This window comes from Sarcophilus harrisii, chromosome 3 (genome assembly GCF_902635505.1).
Source record: "Sarcophilus harrisii chromosome 3, mSarHar1.11, whole genome shotgun sequence".
In the NCBI taxonomy this organism is placed as follows: domain Eukaryota; kingdom Metazoa; phylum Chordata; class Mammalia; order Dasyuromorphia; family Dasyuridae; genus Sarcophilus; species Sarcophilus harrisii.
This window is the reverse complement of record NC_045428.1, coordinates 472,023,586-472,042,181: the sequence shown is the minus strand read 5'-3', so window position 1 is coordinate 472,042,181 and position 18,596 is coordinate 472,023,586. Positions and strand designations below refer to the sequence as shown.

Genomic DNA, 18,596 nt, shown 5'->3' with positions numbered 1-18,596 from the left:
CAGTAAACTGAGAAGAAATTTTTACATTCAAGGGTTCTATGAAGGCATCATTTCTAAAATATATAGAGAATTGACTGAAATTTATAAGAATACAATCAATTCTCTAATTGATGAATGGTCAAAAGATATTAACAGACAATTTTCAAATAAAGAAATTAAAAACATTTCTAGTCATAAGAAAAAAAAGGCTCTGAATAATTATTAATCAGAGAAATGCAAATTAAGATAACTCTGAGGTATCACTACACAGCTCTCAGATTGGCTAAGGTGATAAGAAAAGATAATGATTAATGTTGAAGGGAGTGGGGGAAAATTGAAACTAATACATGGTTGGTGGAGTTTTGAGCTGATTCAACCATTTTGAAGTACAATATGGAACTATGCCCAAAGAGCTATAAAGCTGTGCATACACTTTGATCCAGCAGTGTCTCTACTGAGTTTATATCCCAAAGAGATCTTAAAAGAAGGGAAAATGACGGACATGTGCAAAAATGTTTGTGGCAGCTTTTTTTTTTGTAGTGGCAAGTAATGGGAAACTGAATGTATGCCCATCAATTGGAGAATGACTAAATATATTATGGTATATGAATGTTATGGAATATTATTATTCTGTAAGAAATGACCAACAGGACGATTTCAGAAAGGCCTGGAAAGACCTGCATGAACTTATGTTAAGTACAATGCTAAAGAACATCGTACACACAAAGTACACAGCAACAGCAAGATTTTATGATGATCAAGTCTGATGGACATGGCTCTTTTCAACAATGAGGTGATTCAAGCCAGTTCCAATGGTCTTGTGACCCAAAGAGGCTGTAGGATTTGAATGAGGATCACAATACAGTATTTTCACTCTTTTTGTTGATGTTTGCTTGCTTTTTGGTTTTTTCTCATTTTTTCCTTCTTAATTTATTTTTTCTTGAGCAGTATGATGATTGTGGAAATATGTATAGAAGAATTGCGCATGTTTAACCTCTTTTGGATTACTTGCTGTCTAGCAGAGGAAGTAGGAAGAAGGGAAAGCGAAAAAATTGAAACACATAGTTTTGCAAGAGTGAATATTGAAGGCTATGCATGTCTTACTATTTATATCATAGCCACTCTAACCACATTTCTAACCCTCAACCTCTCAAATATCACCAAAATCAAATCCCTATGTCTATGAAACAAATCAACACCGACAACCATCATCATCCTCCTCACACTTCTTTCCCTAGGAGGCCTACCACCTCAACAATGCATGTGTTTTGAAAATAAAAAGCTTTATATATTAAAGAATAAATAAACTTCCCAAACTATTTCTGAGATAACTCATCAAATTTTTACATTGGCAGAAAAGACCGCATTAGCTTTGTAATGTCTCACAAAATGAAATTGGTAGTAATTATGGTTCACTGACATTCTTCAACTCTATCTAAAAGATACTTGCATTATTACTTACATATAATAATTAAGAACAGGTGCACAGGCTCATGCATATATTCCTATCTAGAGAGGTTGAGGCAGGTGGATCCCTTCAGTTTGTGAATTCTGAGCTTCTGTATATTGTTCTGGAATAGATGTACATAGACATATGCCAGAAATATGGTGAAGCCATAAGGAGCAGAGCATTAATGTGTTACCTCAAAAGAGTCCAATTAGACCTAGTTGGGAACATAAATGATTCAAAATCAAGCTTCTATACTGATCAATATTTGGAAGTGACTACTGTAATTTCATCCCAGGATAGCTAGAGAATTCAGTTGTTCAGTTGATTTTCAACTATATCCTACTCTTTGTACCCCAATTTGGGACTTTCTTGTTAAAGGTACTAGAATAATTTGCAATTACTTTTCCCAACTCATTTTACAAATGAGGAAACTGATCCAAAATGGGTTAAGCAATTTGACAAGATTCACATAACTATTAAGTATCTGAGTCCAGAATTGAACTCAGGAAGATGAGACTTTCTGATTCCAAGTGTAGCAATATGTCCATTTTGTTCCTAGCTGTCTATATATTATATATAAAATAAAAAGGAGGAAAACTCATCTAATAGGATCATGTCACAGATCAATCTAAGTCACCATGACCTCTGAAGGAAGCACTTTTGTGCCTTTGATAAGAGCTTCTATATCCCAGGATATCAAACAATTAGGCAGAGGATGCTTTTGCAAAAAAGAAAGGTAGAAAAGTGTCTTGTAATAATCTCATTGCAATTTCCTTGTAGCAGAGCTAATATAGTCACAAGTAAGAACCTTCATAAGAGGGTATAAAAGTATTAGTGTGTAAAAGAGAATTTGTTGTCAGCAATATACCTTCCCCCACCTAAAATCAACACCAGGAATCAAGATTTTTAGGCTTAAATGGTAAGAACAACAGGAATAAAATATTAAATGATTCAAATATCATTTGCCTTATAAAATAGATAAAAACATTAGAAGGATTTTTTTTTACACTTAGAGACAGAAAAAAGATTCTACAGACACAAAAGTTTAGACTACACATTTCATAGACTCTTTAATTAGTGCAAGGATCAGTTTTATTTAATACATTTTTTAAAACATGATCTGGAAGAGACAAGTAGTGAAATCTATATTTTTAGATGACTCTAAATCCTTTCAGAGAATAAAATATTAAAACAAGATTCACAAATTAAAGGACATTTTCAAAACCCTAAGTAATTTAGCAGAAAATCATTACAGAATTTCAGTGATATAAAAAGGAAAGGAGATGCTGGTGAGAAAAAAAAAGAATATTTTGTAACCTATATCGGCAAGACTTACAAGGGTCAATAGAATAATGACCGGTCATTTCCTGAAAGTATGAGTTAATGAATTGTTGTATCTAAATGCCTAATAATGTTTTGAGTGCCCAGCATCAAAGATGTTGGAAAAAATACAGAGCATCTAATTTTATCCATATGGAAACAATTGAAATACCATGAGCTGTTTTGTTCACCACATTTCAAGAAAGACATATAGTAATCAATATAGTAAAGAAAATAGAGGAACAGCCTAAAAACAATGGCATGAATCTGTAAAAAATAGTCTAACAATTAGCATGATGCAAAAACTATTCAGGCATACAGATTCTAGAGCACATAAATATCCACATTCCAGAATTAGAGTTATCTTCTAGGTGCTTAAAGATCAAATTAGAAAATTGTTTGAATAAGAAGTTGGATAAATCAATGTCTCCAAAATGGCAAAGAAAAATAGGAAAGCATCAATGCTTAATATCTGGTATTTTGAGATGATATAATGGAATTAAAAAGTGGATTTTTGCAAAACTAAAATAGTTTTTAATTTTGTTGGTGTAAAAAACACCAAGACAAGACAGAGTATGAATTTGTATGCCTATACATAAATGTTTATATAGCTATACTTCAAATCCCCACAGTTAATAGACTGGATAATTTCACTTAAATTCTATATACATTTGAGATGTTCTCATACACTCTTTCACTTGAATAATTTGTGAAAGGGAATAACAATGCTAGAGAGTATACTTTAGATTGGCAATACATCAGAGTCCATCACACAAGAAAGTGGTCTTTTTCTAACAATAATTATTGTTAATAATAATAATAATAATAATAATAATAATAATAACTAATATTATTATTCAGAGTTATAGATGGACCATCCAGAAAACTCAAAGGTTAGAAACCTGTACCAAAATTCAATAAAAAAGGGGAAGGTAATTAACTCAAGTAATAAATAGCTAAAAGGCATCTCCAAATATGCTTTCCTCGACACATAAAGTGTATGAGGGCAGTAGACATTATACAATGTCAACAAAAAATAATGATTCAAATCAATGTGAAAATCAGTTAGGTTATATATTAGACAGAGTGTTGGACTTATCAGTAATTTCTGAATTAAAAGCTTTCCTCAGACATTTATTAGCTACATTAGCTACATGGGCAACTCACTTAACATTTCTAACACTTTATGGATAAATGCAAAATAGGGATTACAATAACATCTACCTTTAGTTTGTTGATTGAATGGAATAAGATAAAATTTCCAAAGTGTTTGCAAACATTAAAGATTGATATAAATGCTAGTTGTTGGTTTTGTTGTTATTGTGATAGATGAGGAGGAAGAGGAAGAAGAGAAGAGGATACAATACTTCTGATCAAAAGAGTAGGATACCCTTCAATGGTTCAGTTATTGGTTTGAGAGAAATATATTCAAGGCCACTCATGGTCCTCTTGAGTAACATTATAGAACAACAACAACAAAAAAAAAATACAACAGGGACAATGTTACAGTAGAGTTCAAGTAAAAATATTATGTTTAAGAAAGATAACCAAAGTTTACACACAAACTCAATCTCTAAATCACCTTCAAAACTATTTATTTTTTTATTTCTTCTTCCACAAAACTTTCCTATATAATTTCAGTTTAAAATTAAGTTTAGCAATGGCAGAAAAATAGTAATAATAATCAATAGTGGAATCATTCTGGGCAGCAAAATAAGGCAAATTCTAAATTATTTCATTCAGTTTTACAAATTATTGGTACTTTTATTACAATTATTTATTACTCATTACTACATGTTTTAAATAGAATCAATTTCATATTATAATTCAAGCCGAATGTATTTACAGGGGAGGAGAAGGGAGAGAGAGAGGAATGTTCACAGAAAGAAAATAACTTTGTTGCTCAAATTATTATGTTCCTCACAATTATTATTATTTAGCATTGATAAGAAGCACTGCAAAAGCATGTGGGACTTTATAATAATTATAATTCCCTTTTTATATATGTTATTTAGCTATAATGCCTACAATATAGGCAGAACAATTTGTTTTAATATTTTATATGAAGTACCATTTTATATAAGTACCATTATGCTTCTTAACATTACACTGTTGTTAGCTGATGGACCATATCATATTTCCCCCATAAAGTACTTAAAGTTATGATAAATGTTTAGGTGTGAAGGTTAGAGAACTTCTTATAACAGTAACACAAATTATAATGCCTTCAGCATTATCAGCTTGGCTTTATGATAAAATAATAGGTTTATTCTATTTTATAAAATTATTTTAACAATGATTCAGTTATTGAGAGTTTCAGTAATTCCTATACTTTTTGCACTGGACTATTATAAGTGCTGGAGAATGGTTATTTGGAAAACTATGTAAAAAAGAAAATCACTAGCTTGAGAATTAAATTCCTTGCTTTATAAGGCAGCTTGTTGAGCTGAAAGTCATGTGCTTTTGTGTTGTTAATTTACTTCCCATCAGCATTCTCTAACACTGATCAATATGTTCTTTATCAAGGAATAATTTTAGAAACATAGATTATGTCTCTGTGATAGTAGCTATCTACTCAATAGCTGAACAAAGATAAAAATGTAGAGTTTTTGCTTCTGAATTCAGTGTTCTATCCACCATGTCAGAGATAAAATAAGATGCTATGATTATAACACTGAATCAAAAGGCAAATACAAACTTCTAATTTTGTTCTGATATCAGTTGTTATTATTATTATTATTAGACTTTGGGAAAAGTCATTGTATCTCTGCAAGTCATTTTCCAAGTTTGTAAAATAAAAATAACATTACATACTTCTTAAGATTATTGTGTGACCCAAATGAGATGTTCCATTAACTCCTATGAAGCCATAAATCCCTAATTCAGCCAAATTTTAACATTCAGCCAAACTCAAATCTCATCTTCTTTGCCAAGACTAACCTCATTTGTTTCCTCTTCTAATTATTTTTATTTAATTGTATATTTCTATACTCTCAACTCTATGCAAATTTATCGACAGTAAGGTATATTTTGTTCTTTTAATTGTGTCCTAATCACCTAATCCAATGTCTTAGTTGTGATTGATAGTTACTGAATGGTTGTTGCATTAAATGGAATAAAGGTAAAAATAAATATGAGTTGTTGCTATTTATGTCATATGCATCAATATTTTTGTTGTCATTTTTTGCAACCCATACAAACACAAGGATATAAACATATACATTTTCTATTGAGGGCTGTTCCTCTCTTTTCAAATTTAACTCATCTATTTTCCTTAGAGCAACAGGAAGTGTCCATGAGCCAGATAAACTTTGTGAGCCAGATATAAGAAAAAAAAAAAGGTGGAAGGATGAGGAAAAAAAAAAAGAATCAGTTATTAAAATGCATAATTTTTAAGAAAGTTAAAAAAAGAAAACTTCATAACAACATAATTGTTTGCAACCTAATAAAAAGTTAGCATAAATTCACAATAAAAACTTACTCTTCTATTGATACCTGACATCTTGGGAGAGTTTTGGAAATTCAAGAAATATCTTGCTATGCTTAGAATCATAGATGTCTAAGATTAAGTACTGCATTCATTTGTGCATTGATTTATTTTTTGCTTTGTTTTGTTTTGTTTTTTGCTTAATTGTTTTTCAGTCACATCCAACTATTTGTAGCTCCAATTTACATATAAGGATATTAAAACATACAGGGTTAAGTGATTTGTACAAGGTCACACAGCTAATAAGTGTATGAGGCCAAATTTGAACACAGGAAGATGAGATTTCCACACTGGCACTCTGTATGCTATGGAACCAACTAGCTGCCCATTGATTTCCATTCATTTTCTTCACCAATTTTCTCACCATTAAGTGGATCTGATGTGGATTTCATTCAATCTCTTATAATAAGAATACTTAGAAGTTTAGACTAATGTTTATGAAGCTAGTGTGATCCACTGATTCTTCAGTCAGAGGGCATATGTTCAAATCTCAGCTCTGTTACATGAACTTTAGAAAATCACTTAACTTTTCTGGTACAATTCCATTATCTGTAAAATAAGAGCATGGGGATGAACTGGATAGCCCCAAATCTCTTCCAGTTCTAGATCTGTAATCTTAAATTTTAATTTTATTACAACAATTACAACAATATTGAGTAGCCTTGAGAATTCTAACCAATAAAAAAACAAAATTAAAATTAAAAAGAAATAAAATCCATTATAATTTAAAATGGGCTGGATTTTTTTGTTTTTTTTTATTTTATTATTATAATTTTTTTTTTATTTACAAGATATACATGGGTATATTTTTCATGGTAATTTTTCAGCATTGACCCTTCCAAAACTTTCTGTTCCAACTTTTCCCCTCCTTTTCCCCACCTCCTCCCCCAAATGGCAGGTAGACAATACATGTTAAATATGTTAATGTATATGTTAAATACAATATATGTATACATATTTATACAGTTATTCTGCTGCACAAGAAAAATCAGACTTAGAAATAAGGTAAAATTAATCTGAGAAGGAAATAAAAAATGCAAATGGACAAAAACAGAGGGATTGTTGTGGTTCACACTCATTTCCCAGAGTTCTTTCGCTGAATATAGCTGGTCCTCTTCATTATTGAACAAATGGAGCCGATTTGGATCTTCTCATTGTTGAAGAGGGCCACGTCCATCAGAATTGATCATCATATAGTATTGTTGTTAATGCATATGATAATCTCCTGGTCCTGCTCATTTCACTCAGCATCAGTTCATGTAAGTCTCTCCAGGCCTTTCTGAAATCGTCCTACTGTCATTTCTTACAAAACAATAATATTCCATAACATTCATGTGCCACAATTAATTCAGAAATTCACAAATTATTCTCCAATTGATGGGCATCCATTCAATTTCCAGTTTTTAGCCACTGCAAAAAGGGCTGTCACAAACAGTTTTGCACATACAGGTCCCTTTCCCTTCTTTAAGATTTCTTTGGTGGGGGGCAGAGCTAAGATGGTGGAGAAGGCACACACGACTTTCTAGACTCTCTGATACCCTCGCAACCAACATTAAATTCAGCCTCAAAAATAACGATTGGCTGGTAAAACCCATGAAGACTTGAAGTACAACAACTCAACAGCCAAAAATAATCTGGAATTTAGTCAGAAAAGGTTTGTCCTGAGGGGCTGGGGAGAAGATCTGCGCAAGTAGGGAGAGAACCAGAGGTGAGCATATTGTGCAGACCAGGCATGAGTGGTCTCTGTGGTAGGAAAATTACAGAGATGACACTGGCATAGAATAATTTCTCTGCCCTGTTTACAAAACAGTAGATCAACAGAGAATTCAAAGCCACACTAAAAAAAATGCTAGATTCTAACAGGAACTGGCTTTACCTACCTAAAACCAACCAGAAGTGACAGCACAACCTTATAGCCCCAACCCACAGTACAAGGTTTTCCTTGGGGCTGTTGTGAACTTGCACAGCAGGGGAGAACAGGCCGGGGCAGCCTCTAATCTGTACCGTGGAGGGCTCCACCTGGGGCAATAGAACTTTTGCAGGGCAATTTGCTTCAGGGCAGAGACTCTTCCTGTTTGAGCTGGGCTATTCACTGGTCAGCTGCTAATACCCACAGCAGCAAGGTGGGCTTTAGCCTGGGGTAGTGACACTTCCACAGTTTAGTCTCTAGCCTTAGGTCAATAGCTGAACTATACAGTGGGGTTCTCCACTGGGCACTTCCATAGTTCAGCTCCTACTGAATCACTTCCATTTGGGGGAGGGGAGAGCTTTTGCCCAGAGTACTCCCATACCTAGCTGCCTAAAGCCTGCTTACATATTTCCCTGCTTTGCAGAGGAAGCTGGTAACCCCCTTACCCTGAAGACAGACCCTAAAGGCTTTAAAAAAATGAGTAAAAAAATCAAAAGGACAATTGATAGCTTCTATACAGAAAAAGAACAGGTTTGCAATCAGGAGGAGACTAATAGCAGTCTCCAGACTATACCCCAAAGGGGAATGTTACCCCTGTCCCCTTTTATATAACACTCTCCTAGAAGAAACCATTAAAAGTCTCAAAAGAGAGTAGAAAAATGGGGAAAGGAAAGAGAAGCTTTGCAAGAAAGTAAGAACTTGTTGAAATATGATTTGGAAAAGGTAAAAAAATTCCCAGAAGTGCAGAAATTTGTGAAGAAACAGAATTTGTGAGTTGGAAAAAGTAAAAAAAATTCAGGAAAGTAAGATTTGTGAATTGGAAAAGATAAAGAATTCACTAGAAAGTAGGATTTATGAATTGGAAAAGACAAAGAATTCACAAGAAAGTAGGATTGAATTGGAAAAAGAAAATAATTCACTAAAAAAAAATAGTGAAATGGGAAAAAAATTCCATACAACAAAACAACTCATTTAAAAACTCACTTGAACATATGCAAAAAGAAGTAAAAAAAAAAAAAAAAGCGAATGAAGAAAATAATTCATTAAAAATCAGAACTGAACAAATAGAAAACAATGATTCATTGAGACAGCAAGAATCAGTCAAGCAAAATCAAAAAAAATGATAAATTGGAAAAAACCATGAAATATCTACTTGGAAAAACAAAAGACCTGGAAAATAGATCTAGGAGAGATAATCTGAGGATTATTGGACTTTCCAAAAACTATATGAAAAAAAGAGCCTCAATACTATTTTACAAGAAATTATAAAAGAGAACTGCCCAGAGGTAATAGAATCAGAATGTAAAATAGGCATTGAAAGAATTCATTGAATACCTTCTGAAAAAGACCCTAAAATAAAAACTCCAAGGAATATTGTAACCAAATTTCAGAACTACCCGATTAAGGAAAAAATATTACAAGCAACCAGAAAAAAAACAATTCAAATACTGAGTTATCACAATAAGGATCACCCAAGATCTGGCTGCTTCCACATTAAAGGATCGAAGGACCTGGAATCTGGTATTCGGAAAGGCTAAAGAACTTGGAATGTAGCCAAGAGTAAACTATCCAGCATTTTCTTCCAGGGGAGAAGATGGATATTTAATGAAACAAATGAATTCCATTTGTTTCTAAGGGAAAAAAACAGCTAAGCAGAAAAGGTAAAAGGAACTCTTGAGAATTGTATTTCTGTTGTGGATATACAAAAAGACTACATGTAAAATTTGATTTACTAATATAATATAAAAAGGGAAGTAGTTATGGAAAAGTGATAATGTCAGAAAAGGGAGGAAGGGGGGATAAAAAGACGGAAATTACAACCCATAAAGAGGCAAAGGAAACATCATATCTGAGGGAATTCAGGAGCGGGCAGGAACATTGTGTGAATCTTACTCTCATCAGAGTTGGCTCAAAGAGAAAATAATTGTCATACTTGTTTTACAGAAAATCTTCTCACATAAAAAAGTGGGAGAGGAAAAGGGAAAAGGAAAAGAGTAATAAGGGAAGGGTACAATAAAGGGGAAGTGATTCAAAGGGGGGAAGGAGGGATCCTAAAGAGGGTAAGTGGCATGATACAAGTGGGGCATATAAGGTTAAAACTGAGAATGAGGGTTAGGGGGGCAAGTAAAAGAAAAGCATTATCTGGGGATAATAAGATTACAGGAAATACAGAATTAGTTATTTTAACTATAAATGTGAATGGCATGAACTCTCCCATAAAGCAGAGGCAGATAGCAGACTGGATCAAAAGTCAGAACCCTACAATATGTTGTTTACAGGAAACACATTTAAAGCAGGGAGATATCTACAGAGTAAATGTAACAGGCTCGAGCAGAATCTATTATGCTTCAGGTGAAGTCAAAAAAGTAGGGGTAGCCATCCTTATCTCAGATCAAGCAAAAGCAAAAATTGATCTAATTAAAAGAGATAAGGGCAGGCACTATATCCTACTAAAGAGTAGCATAGACAGCAAAGCAATATCAATACTAAACATATATGTAGCAAGTGGTATAGCATCTAACTTCCTAAAGGAGAAGTTAAGAGAGTTGCAAGAAGAAATAGACAGCACAACTGTAATAGTGGGACATCTCAACCTTGCACTTTCAGAATTAGACAAATCAAACCACAAAACAAATAAGAAAGAAATTAAAGAGGTAAATAGAATATTAGAATACTTATTGGAGAAAACTGAATGGAGACAGAAAGGAATATGCTTTCTTCTCAGCAATTAATGGAACCTATACAAAAATTGACCACATATTAGGACATAAAAACCTCAAAATTAAATGCAGGAAGGCAGAAATAATGAATGCTTTCTTTTCAGATCACAATGCGATAAAAACTACATTCAACAAAAAGTTAGCGGTAAATAGACCAAAAAATAATTGGAAACTAAATAATCTCATCTTAAAGAATGATTGTATGAAACAGCAAAATTATAGAGACAATTAATAATTTCACTCAAGATAATGAAAACAATGAGACAACATATTAAAATGTGTGGGATGTAGCCAAAGCAGTAATAAGAGGAATTTTATATCCTTAGAGTGCTTACTTAAATAAAATAGAGAAAGAGAAGATCAATCAATTGGGCCTGCAACTAAAAAAGCTAGTAAAAGAGCAAACTAAAAATCCCCAAACAAATACTAAATTTGAAATTCTAAAATTAAAAGGAGAAATTAATAATATTGAAAGTAAAAAAAAAACTATTGAACTAATAAATAAAACTAAGAGTTGGTTTTATGAAAAAACAAATAAAATAGATAAGCCTTTAGTAAATCTGATTAGAAAAAAGAGAGAGGAAAATCAAATTAGGAGTCTTAAAAAATGAAAAGGGAGAACTTTTCCACCAATGAAGAAGAAATTAGAGAGATAATAAGGAGTTACTTTGCCCAACTTTATCCCAATAAATGTCATAACCTAAGTGAAATAGATGACTACCATCAAAAATATAGGCTTCCCAGATTAACAGAGGAAGTAAATTGCTTGAATAGTCCAATTTCAGAAAAAGAAATAGAACAAGCTATTAATCAACTCCCTAAGAAAAAATCCCCAGAACTAGATGGATTTATATGTGAATTCTACCAAACATTTAAAGAACAATTAGCCCCAATGCTATATAAACTATTTGATCAAATAGGGAATGAAGGAGTCCTAACAAATTCCTTCTATGACACAGACATGGTACTGATACCTAAATCAGGTAGGTGAAAACAGAGAAAGGAAATTATAGCCCAATCTCCCTAATGAATATTGATGCTAAAATCTTAAATAAGATATTAGCAAAAAGACTACAGAAAATCATACCCAGGATAACACACCATGATCAAGTAGGATTTATACCAGGAATGCAGGGCTGGTTCAATATTAGGACAACTATTAGTATAATTTTCCATATTAATAACCAAATTAACAAAAAATATATGATCATCTCAATAGATGCAGAAAAGCATTTGATAAAATCCAACACCCATTCCTATTAAAAACACTTAAGAGTATAGGATTAAATCGACTTTCCCTTAAAATAATTAATAGCATCTATTTAAAACCATTAGTAAGCATCATACGTAATGGGGACAAACTGTAAACATTTCCATTAAAATCAGGAGTGAAACAAGGTTGCCCACTATCATGGTTACTATTCAATATTGTATTAGAAATGCTAGCTTTGGCAATAAGAGTTGAGAAAGAGATTAAAGTAATTAGAGGAGGCAATGAGGAAACCAAATTATCACTTCTTACTGATGATATGATGGTATACTTAGAGAAACCCAGAGATTCTACTAAAAAGTTATTAGAAATAACCCACAAATTTAGCAAAGTTGCAGGATACAAAATAAACCCACATACATCATCAGCATTCTTATATATCACTAACAAAATCCAACAGTCAGAGTTACAAAGTGAAATTCCATTTAAAGTAACTACTGATAGTATAAAATACTGAGGAATCTATCTGCCAAGAGAAAATCAGAAACTTTATGAGTAAAACTACAAAACACTTTGCACACAAATTAAGTCTGATCTAACCAATTGGAAACATATTGAATGCTCTTGGATAGGACGAGCAAATATAATGAAGATGACAATACTACGTAAACTAATATATTTGTTTAGTGCTATACCAATCAGACTCCCAAAAAACTATTTTAATTACCTTGAAAAAATATCAACAAAGTTCATATGGAAAAACAAAAGGTCAAGAATTTCAAGGGAATTTATGAAAAAAAAAGTCAAATGAAGGTGGTCTAGCTGTACCAGATTTGAAATTATATTATAAAGTAGTGGTCATCAAAACCATTTGTTAATGATTAAGAAATAAATTAGTTGATCAGTGGAACAGGTTAGGTTCAAAGGACAAAACAGTCAATAACCTTAATACTCTAGTGTTTGACAAACCCAAAGACCCCAGGTTTTGGGATAAGAACTCACTGTTTGACAAAAATTGCTGGGAAAATTGTTAACTATTATGGCAGTAACGAGGCATTGACCCACATGTAACACTGTACACCAAGATAAGGTCAAAATGGGTCCATGACCTAGGCATAAAGAATGAGATTACAAATAAATTAGAGGAACACAGGATAGTTTACCTCTCAGACCTGTGGAAGAGGAAGGAATTTATGACCAGAGAAGAACTAGAGATCATTAGTGATTACAAAATAGAAAATTTTGTTTATATCAAATTGAAAAGTTTTTGTACAAACAAAACTAATGTAGACAAAATTAGAAAGGAAGCAATAAACTGGGAAAACATTTTTGCAGTCAAAGGTTCTGATAAAGGACTCATATCCAAAATATATAGAGAAGTGACTAATTTATAAAAAAATTAAGCCATTCTCCTGATAAATGATCAAAGGATATGAACAGACAGTTCTAAGATGAAGAAATTGAAACTATATCTAGCCTTATGAAAAGATGCTCCAAGTCACTATTAATCAGAGAAATGCAAATTAAGACAACTCTGATACACCACTAAACCCTGTCAGACTGGCTAGACTGACAGGGAAAAATAATGTGGAATATTAGAGGTGATGTGGGACACAGGAACACATACATTGTTGGTGGAATTGTGAATATATCCAGACATTCTGGAGAACAATTTGGAACTATGCTGAAAAAGTTATTAAACTGTGCATACCCTTTGACCCTGCAGTGTTACTTCTGGGCTTGTATCCCGAAAAGATTTTAATGAAGGCAAAGGGACCTGTACGTGCACGAATGTTTGTGGCCGCCCTCTTTGTATTGGCCTGAAACTGGAAACTGAGTAGATGCCCATTAATTGGAGAATGGCTGAATAAATTGTGGTATATGAATAATATGGAATATTATTGTTCTATAAGAAACAACCAACAGAATGATTTCCAAAAGGCCTGGAGGGACTTAAAATAACTGATACTGAGTGAAATGAGCAGGACCAGGAGATCATTATATACTACAACAACAATACCATATGATGATCAATTCCAATGGACCTGGCCATCTTCAACAGTGAGATGAACCAAATTAGTTCCAATGGAGTAGTAATGAACTGAACCAGCTACACTCAGCAAAAGAACTCTGGGAGATAACTAAGCAGCATTACATTGAATTCCCAATCCCTATATTTTTACCCGCCTGCATTTTTTATTTTCTTCACAGGCTAACTGCACAATATTTCGGCATCTGATTCTTTTTGTACAGCAAAATAATGGTTTGGACATGTATACTTATTTTGTATTTAATTTATACTCTAATATATTTAACATGTATTGTTCATCCTGCCTTTCTAAGGGAAGGGGTGGAGGGAAGGAGGGGAAAAATTGGAACAGAAGGTTTGGCAATTGTCAATAAAAAAAATTTTAAAAAAAGATCTCTTTGGGATATATGGGCTGGATTTTTTAAACACATGATTGATTGTATTGAGGGTTATTTTTTTTTCTTTTCTAAAACCCTCAGAAGCTTTATTTTTAGTCCTGGTCAAAGGTTCCATATGCACAAACATTCTCAGTACTAAGAATCATTCCTGTAGATGCAGGAGGATAATAGTTTTACTTCTGTGAAAACCATCTAATTTCTGATATTAGGATAAAATATAGTCTCATGTATATTGTAGACAGAAACCTTAAACTTTATTTAGATTGGACTACAGAAATCCCCTTTAGCCCTTCACACCTTATAGAAATGGAATGACCAGCACATGCTTTGGCGCTTGAGTCTCTGATTGCAGATCCTTACAAATCTATGATTTTTGTCTCTTATTCTGACAATGGAACTTTGCTGATAAAAAGTCATTCCATTCCCAGTGTTCTCACACAATAATGGCTTATCCTTCACTGCTAGTTTCCAGTTATTGCCATCCCCATTATAGCACTTGACATTGTGCTTCTAGAAACGTGAATGATTTATCTTTCACTCCCATTGCCCAGTAGTTACTCTCCCTTGCATGGAACTAGAAGAGATGTTTTGAAATCATTGCTTTCCATTTCCTCACCCCACTTCTTGCTTCACTTCAGCTTACTACTCATAGAAGCTACACCTTTCCATTGTCAGCTTGCTTCAGGGCATTAGGAAAATCTTCATTTCCTCCTACCTTCCCCCCCCCCCCCCCAGTCTGCTTAGCACAACACTAAGCTGTGTCTTGATTCTCTTAGGGATTCATTTTTATTATTGCTTCTTGTACCCTTGTAACAGCAGCCCTATAACACTGGAATACTAACAGTTTTACAGAAACAAACAAAAGGACAAAAGGTTGAATTCACTTTTATAAGAGTCGCTCCAAAAGGCAGCCATTGGACTGGAGCTGGAGCTTGAATCTTAATGTCTCTGGTTCCCATTATCCCACAGGATTTGGACAAGAATATCTCTGCAGGAGGAGAAGGGTTCTCAAGTACTGCCTCAATTCCTTGTTTAGAAAATGTTTGGAGGGAGAAAGCATAAAAATGTGGCAACTGGGGAGAGAAAAGAAGGATTTATTTCATCATTAATGTTTATTTTATATGAATTCCAAAAGAGATTTTTAAAAAGAGGAAAGGATCTATACCTATAAAATTATTTATAACAGTTCTCTATTTGGAGAAAAAAAGCAAATTTAAAAAAGAAAAGTAAAATTGAGGGGATGCCAATGAATGACTGAAAACTGTGGTATGTAATTATGGTAGATCATTGTTCTATGGGAAATGATGAACAGGATGGTCTCCTAAAAACTTGGGAAGTCCTCCATGAGCTCAAAGTTGAATGTACTACGTACAAAGTAAAAGCAATGTTATAGGATAGTCGGCTGTGAATGCATCAGTTATAATCAGCAATACAAAGATCCATTACTATTCTGAAGTACTTATAAAAAATGCTATCCATACCTAAGAACTTATTGTGTCTGAATACAGAATGAAGCATACACTTTTTAAAAATTTTATTTTTGGGGAGGAAATCTATGTTTTCTTTCATAACATGACTTTTATGGAAATGTTTTGCATAATTTTATATGTGCCTTATTAATGAGGTATGGGGTAGGGAGGAAAGGAGAGAATCTGGAACTCAAAAATTTAAAAACAATTGTAAAAAAATGTTTTATAAATAACTGGGAAAAGTGAAAATATTAAAAATATTTTATATTTTGATTCCCTCACATGGTGGAAACAAAATTTTATAGAAACAAAAAGATTGTAGATTATTTACATCTGATTATGGAGATACGTGTATATGTTTGCAAAATAACTCATTTAAGAAGGGGAAAACATAGAAAATAAATTAGGAAAAGTAAAAAACATTGATCAGTGATTCAAAATCACTGCTGATGACAATTATCCAGAGTATTTTAATTCAATGGAAACTTGCTATGAAATATTATTATATACATACAAAACTTACTAGAAATAATAGGGTGAAAATTGTCCATGGCATTGGGAAAAACTGTCTTGTTACAGTTATACAATATGGTATAACTGAAAAAAAAACTTGGAGAGAAAAATCATAAAATCTCAATGTATTCCTTATTTCTACCATTTATTTGGCCTGTGCTCTCAAGCTACTTCCTTAACCCATATGTATCTCAGCTTCTTCAAGTATAAAAGTGGGATAATACACATTATTTTGGATGCATGTTGTGAAATTTAGATAAAGCATGGGTATTATTTCAGAATCATAGGATTTCAAAGATATAAGGGAGCTATAGCTCAACAAGAATCATATATATGATATGTAATTTGTAATTTTTTTTTTAATTATAAAAATCTACCTACTGTCTTTCCCACCTCTGATCATCCATTGAAAAAGTAAGAAAACAAATCATTTAAAAAATGTGTACAATACACGTTCTTACATTGCCATGTAAAATAAAATAAATGTCTCAATCTGTGTGCTCAGTCCATCACCCCCTGCAAGGAAATGAGTATGAATTCTTTGAAATATTAGACAAATAACCAATGAAAGATTATTCAAAGACCTCAGATACTAGTGATCCTATTAGTTACTCATTTGTGAGACAGTTTGTTCCAAGTTTGCATGACTCTGTTAGAAAGATGTTTCCTTTTTTACTTTAGTTTTATTTTTTTGTTTTGTTTTGTTTATTTTCCTTTATCCAGGAATGAAACTTAAATCTTCCACTATACAAATGGCAGTTTTATTCCAAATTTTAATCTCTTATCCTAAAGTGAACAAGTCTAATTTTTTTTAAATATTATAGTGTCCAAATACTTGAAGATAATTATTTTCTTCCATTGAATTATTCCTTCTACAGGCTAAATATTCTCAAATTCTTTGACCAGCAATCATATATCATGAACTTGGAACTTATTAGTCAACTTGTAAACAATTTCAATCTGATCAGTGTTCTTTCTAAAGTGTGGTGCAGGAGAGCACGCAATACTTTAGATTCTGCTTTGATAGCACAAGTGACCGCAACAGGTACAGTTAATACACTAGATGAATATTTTGTGTTATGATTTTCTTTATCAGTTCTGAAGAATACAATGTTATCATAACATTAAAAAAGGAAAATCTTGCTACCATTCTTCGGGGTCATATAAAAATTCAAATGATTATTCTCTTGTATTATTATAAATAGTAATTGTTAAAATTAATGCATACACATTTGCCTATATATACACACATATGTATATATGAATATCATATTATAATTATGAGAATTGTCATTCCCATTTTACATGTGATGTAACTGAGCAAGAAAGAGATGAAATAAAACACACAGCTAATAATGAGGCTATATTTAAACTCAGGACTGCATGAATCCAGAGTTAGTATCTATGTACTAGACCGCTTAACAGCTGAAATACTTGAACTTTTTTCTTTTCGATTTCTGGGGCTAGAAAAGATATTATGGATTACTTGAAGAACAATGGAAATTGAAATTTTCATTTCAACTCAAGAAATAATACTATAACACTGTTTCTTTACCTAAGTATCCTTACTAAATAGCCTCTTCTAGGATCAATTTTGGCAAACTATTCTTTGCTACTGTATTATGTGATCTCATTGCTAGTTTCTACATCTTACAAAAAGAACCTTTACTCTTTTATATCCAGTTTTAACATCTTTTCTGGAATTCATTTTTTCAATATCATCTGTACTTTGGACATTTCTAATAAAATATTTCATCGATACCATTAATTCAACACTTCCAGCATGGAACTCATTTTCTCTACCCCTAAAACTAAATTCTGAGCAAATTCAAAGAAATATGAGAAAAGGAAAAAAAATTGATGTACAAGTAGATGTTACCCCAAAATCCATTAGCATCTGACAACATAAAGAATATGAACCTAATGAGTTTGAGTTATTAATCTAGCTCCATACACTAGATGTTTGACATTTAAAAAGTCATTTATCCTTTTTGACCCTTTTAAAAATACATTTATATGTCTGGAGGCTAGATAGAGAGAGGTTATAAGAACGCACAAATTGGAGAGGCAGAATTTGATGAGCTGAATATTTCCTTTTTAATAAAATGAGGA

At 32.6% G+C, this 18,596-nt stretch overlaps 1 pseudogene across 1 annotated transcript in view; it reads right to left on the bottom strand.

Moving 5' to 3' along the window:
- The window catches only part of LOC100922208, a 139,668-nt pseudogene that overhangs the window by 63,308 nt on the left and 57,764 nt on the right, over nt 1–18,596 (bottom strand). The gene's annotated exons all lie outside the window — the stretch shown is intronic.